Genomic DNA, 6024 nt, shown 5'->3' with positions numbered 1-6024 from the left:
TAGTTATGATAGAATAATTAAATTAATCTCTTGACATTTTGTGAAAAATAATATTTGGACCAGTTAAAGAAAAAACACTGGAAATATATTGGAAAAAATATCATATGTTTGTTCCCACTGTATCATGTTTGACCTCCTAGTCAGGATTTTACTTTTGTCTAACAGTGAAAATAGGAAAAAAAGCAGAGACTGATAGACTCTATTGAGTTACAGTAGCATAAATGTAGGAAAAAAATAAATAAACTTAATTGTGCAATTTACTTTGGGGATAGGAAGTCTGAGAAGTAGGACTGAGGAAATCATAACTAAGGAAGAGGTGATAAATTAGTATTACTACATTGCCTTGTCAGTGTATACTAATCCTAATTTTATCACCTTTAAAGAAGGGAGCTCTGTCCAATCCTTGCTATCTTTTGTAAAAAGAACAATAAAGATGTAGGTAGAACTAATATTAGTGAAGATTGTTGGCCACTGATCTGAGAGCAATAATCAAGTGGAGGCCATTATGCTGCACTCATATCCCAAATCTTGTTGGCATTATCATTATAAGATCAATTTATTGACAGGAGGGAGAAAACACCACAACTTCACCAAATAACTGACCCAAATTTTTCCCAATCATTTCTTTTCCTTGATTCCCATTACATAATGATATCTCATCTACAAAGACTTAGAGAAAGTAATAGATACAACACATGTAAAGTGAGGTAATGTGACATTTGGTAAGCCAGGTTTTTTTAGGTTTTTTTTCTAGTATACCTGGGTTTCGAGGCAACAATAACAGCAAAACTTGGAGAAAAATTTACAACTCAAGCTCCTCAGACAACCTTTTCTCTGTAGTAAGTAGCTCACAATATAAAACCTAAGTGAGCTACTTTGTGGGCAGTTTTGGAGGAGAAAAGTTGTAGATCTCTCTCACCACAACTCCACTGTAAATGTCACAGCATCATTTTGTAGCAAAACTACGGGAATAGGAAGGCAGATGGACAGTGGATAATGCTGCAAGACCTCTTATCTTACAAACCAAGTGTATTCACAACTAGAGATAGAGCTGTGAAACCAAGGCTTTAGCTCTGCACCCAGATTAGCAAACCCATCAACACAGGCAGTGTTGTGCCCATGGTCTGGGGACACGAGCAGTGCCTGCAAACGTTTCTATTTGATTATCAAACCAGCACCACTAACACACCTGCTTAGAGAAATTTGATTTCCTTACAGTGTAAGATTATTTCAGCTGACTAGTTTCTCCTTCTTTTATTTACAAAAGCTTTCCCAGAAAGTGCAGCTTTTCACTTATTCAGTATTTTCCGCAGAACTTGGGTTTGTTTTCTTTCAGTGACATTCCTTGCCCTGCTTGCTGTTAAGAAAACCTCAATGTGATCCGACAGGCTGAACTTGCAGACAGACATAAGTGGGTCTGACGGGAACTCTTCCAAAGTGTAATCGAGACTGCTACTTTTTCAGATTAGCCTTTTCAAAGATATGCAGCACTGAGTTTAAAAAAAAAAAAAAATTTAAAAAGTTGCTAATTTACCAAAAGTGACCCCTGGATTGACCCTCATTACATATCTAGCCTACCCAAAACACACCTTTTAACTTTACTCCACATTCTTTACCTCATTCTTCATGTGAGCTACTCTTGGCAGCTGTGCTTCACCTAATCAAAGCTGTGTTTACTGGATAACAGCTTTAACATTGTTCCTGTAGCAACAATGCAAAATAACAGTAGTTGTACGTGTTTAATTTGGTGATCAACATGTTAAATGACAGCTTGAAATAACAAAGTCCTTGAGGATGAAAGGAAAGAAGAGGGAGAGTGCCTTCATAGACAGCACCTAAGTGAGCTCTTTCCATGTCTCCAATGCCACAGCAGACAAAGAAAATTATAGTTATTTAATTTGTGCTTGGACAAACAAGAATGGAATTTTTTTAATTCTTATTTTCCATCTGAGAGTCAAACACTACTGACGTAGATGCAGCAAAAACCACAGCCCTTGCTTGGCTCTACAGGAGAGGCAGCATGAGTCTTCAATCACACCTCAGGCTACTTTCTGCACCAAGATACAGCCAAAGCTCTTGTTCATGTCTCTAAACTCTGTGTTGGGTAGTTTCTAACAGCATTACTTCCATTTCTATTCTGTGCTACATTACTGTAAGACAAACACGAAAAATTATTTCCCTGTCTTTCATGCTGTCTCCTTCTCCACATTGTATTTTACCTTCACTAGAGACATAGCTGATCTGGAGATCCCAGTTGAATGTTTTGAAGCTCATTTCATATCTGGAAATTGTAATTATGATGATGACTTAAAATATGATGTCCTAGTCCAGAAAAAATACTTTTTAACAAGTTTAAAACCTACAATTATGTCCTGATCTAAACCAGCTGAATACTATCCTGAAACAGAACATGTGCATCACCTATAGCTCTATTTCTATACCCAACCAAAGGAAACCATGAATCCACAAATAATACCACCTTCAAGAGATTCCAATATTGATTCAGTTTGAATTCAAGTTTGTCATGTAGAAAGAAATGCATCTAAAATAGCAAACTATCCTGTCTTCTCTATCTGGGTTGTTTCTCTGAGCCTGCTTTGATTTTGATCACATTGATTTCACATTGATTTTCAGGTTCAAATAAAGTCATAATCCTGCTGAAGTCCTCTGCAGCTGGTGGTAAAACAGAAAACATGCAAATAATTTTTTTGTTCCTCAGTAGCCAACAGGAAAAAAAAAAAAAAAAAAAAAAAAAAAAACAACAAAACCAACAACAACTAAAAAGAACAAGTTATTGGTTATTGTTTTGGGTCTATCCCAAACTGAAATGTTTCCACATACTCAGCCAATTAAGACAGATCATTTGAGATTAAACAAAACATTTCATTCAAAGAGAAATAAATCAGACATACTTAGTAATACCAGCCAGCCCGAGTCAGAAAGCTGTAAGAAAAAAACCTCCTCTGTGTACCAGAGGTGGTGATCCTGTAGCTGTCGGGTCACAGAAGACCCACAGGCAGTCCAGGGATCATTCCCATGCCAGGCCTGGCTACGTAAAGCAGCAGGGTTGGGTTTTGTGGGAATGTGCTGGCTGTGTCCTCTGAACCCTTCTCTGGAAGAAAGGAGCCAGCTGCTGCCAACACTCTTTGCCTGGATCAGTGACAAATGACATGTTCAGCCTCAGGGAGCTGTTGTCACCTCATGCCTGTGACCTTCTTCCCAGAGTTTCCTCTTCTCAGCCTTTGAGTTACAGCATTTTGCTCCTTGATCAAGTGAAATAAGGAGCACCACTCACAAGTTTCACCTTTTTCTGTTGGAAAGTCTTCCAAAATATGAGTTACTTGGGCATTAACTCTGCCCTGCACACTCCAAGAAGAAATTTGGCTCATCCCGTGAGTAGACCAGAGCAGTAGATTGGAACATCATGGGAGCAAGCCCTGGCCAGCATATATCCCAGGACATATTCTTCATCTTGTATTGCCTGAAGTAGTATACTTTGAGAAGTAAATTGCTCACCTAAAAACAATAGGTCAAAGGTATTAAAGAAAAATTCTTTATGTCTTGAATTCCTTTGGGGTTTAGTGTAGACCAATGTGATAGTCCAGATTTCCTCAGAAGTTATTTAAATTTCTAAATGATTTCATGCTTTTGCTTTTTTGGAAAAAAATCTGTTCATGTTGTATCTGCTCCTGGAAAAATAAACAATCTTTAAGCTTTAGCATAACTATGAGAATGATCCTCTTCCTATGCAGCTTTTTCTTGAGAGGAAAAGTCTTGAATTTTAACATATAAATACATTACCACAGAGACAAAAAGTAACACACTTAATAAGACCAGTAAAGGAGCCACATGAAGGCTACATAAAAGTTAGTACATCCTTTTTTCAGTGGGATAAAGGATATCATTCTTTACTGGTCACTTCTTTTAAAAGTACTTTCGGCAGCCAAGTTTTGTCAAACTGTTGAATTTAATAAAAACAGAGGGTACTGGATTTTCAAAGTTCACTTAATGCTTGAAGTGAAATGCAGATGTTTAGCTCACCACAAGCATCAATATTTTGGTTATTTAACAAAGAGGTTAAGGAATTTATGTGCCTCTTCTAGAGCCACATCACATGCTGCTTTCAACCCTCCTGGCTCATAAATTTGGGTCAGCACTGACTGCACTGCAGTAGTTGTGAGGAGGACTGGGAAGCTGCAGGCCTGTGAACAAAACAAGGTGCACCTTCACAGCTGTAGGTAGCAGCTGTTTAAATAAAACACAGCAGGGATAGAAGGAAAGAATCTGAATTTCTGTAAGAGGTTAAACAGAATTAATTCACTCTTCCCTCCTCAGGAATAAAATCCAGTGGTAATTCAGAGTTGTATAACTAGAATTATCTAATATCAGGGTAAGTCAAAAGTCACAAAGAAAAGATTAAGGTTTTTGAAAGCAGGCAAATTTTCCATTACATTTCAACTGTTGAAGTCTTTTTTTACCCTTTTCTCCTGTAGCTTTTCTCTTAAAACCTTATGTAGGAAAAAGCAAGCTCTACACATCCTGCTTCTGTTCAGAAGACAGAAGGGTGTGAATCACATACGAAATGGCTGATTTCAGCCTGGAACCTTGAGCTACCAAAAATAAATACTAAGTCAAAGAAAATGTTAGTGCTATTTTCATAATTTAAAATAAGTGATGGCTGATCAGGACAGCCTTCAACCACCCAAAGTATTTATGCAGCAAAGTACCACACTGGTTGAATAGCAGGGATTAGTCCTGCTTAAATGTATGAAAAACCTTAGTAAGGTGATAATGCCACTTCACAAGAGTGAGGATCAGTCACCAGGATTGTGTCCCTAATTCATATTCACCCTACAAAGCAGTAACCTCACACTACACCGGCAAGTGAACGCACTCTGGAACACTACAAGCTTTTGTGTTGGCTTTGCATATAATGGAAATGTTGCTTAAGAGTTGTTGAGCAATCTCCTGCAAGGAAATTTGTAATTATGAGAAACCTTTTCCTAAGGGATTTTTTGTTTTGAAAGATGTTATGCGCTATGATTTGTGAGGTGTTTGAACTTGAAAATCCTTGGGGTTGGGAGTGAAGGCTCTTTGTTTGAGAACTCAGTTATTTGAGGGTTTAGCATTTGGGATTTGGCACTGTAAGCCAAATAAAGAGTTAATTCCCCATTTTCCCCCAAAACTCTTTTTGTAGCTTCTGTTTTGTTATCACCTCCCCGACTGCTCTGATAATCCAAACCCAGCATAAGGTGCACATTAGCACATTGCACAATTTGAGGCCCTTTTGGCATCCCACCAGACAGCAGCTGATTCAGACAAAAAATGGAGTCACTGGGGACCTTCTCCTTGACCTCACAGGGCTGCAGGAAGGCCTGAGAAGAGCAAGCCATTAATCTGGTCATTTCCGTTGTGAATGTCACTGCAGAAGTCGAAGCACACAGATATTGATGTTACACACCTTAAAATCATGGCAGGTTCACTTTTAAAGGGTAAGGAAATTTGCCTCTTTCTGGTTGTCTCTTCAGGTCCTTGTGTTTTGGGATGTTAATTCTTTATTGGGGGTCTGGTTGGGTCTTTTTGCCACTACAGGGTGAAGTCCCATCTGGGAATTGTCCAACATAAAAACATTTAAACAAAAGATATTTCTTCTTGGTCTGGTTGAGTTCTTCATCTCAATATGGTTCATTCTCTGTTTTTTTTTTTTACATTAATAAAAAAACTGCAGAGAATTTTTTACCTCTTAAATTGTTTTAATCACTTCATTTCCAATAGGAAATAGAATCCATAGGATCTTTCCCTTCTTATAACACAGCAGAGTTCCTAAATCTGTAAATAAACTGTCTCTTGTCTGTTTGGTAGAAAAAAAATATTGGATTGCTGCCATCTTTTGGTTATGCTCTAAGATAACTGCTGTCAATTAGATGTTGTTTTTCTAAACCAAACACAAAATAATAAATATTCTAAAGACATTTGTGACTTTGTGGTAACAAAGTGAATTCTCTAGATAAATACAAATCCAGG

Source organism: Zosterops lateralis (assembly GCF_965231275.1).
Source record: "Zosterops lateralis genome assembly, chromosome: 9".
Classification (NCBI taxonomy): Eukaryota; Metazoa; Chordata; class Aves; order Passeriformes; family Zosteropidae; genus Zosterops; species Zosterops lateralis.
Note: the sequence above shows the minus strand (reverse complement) of the source record.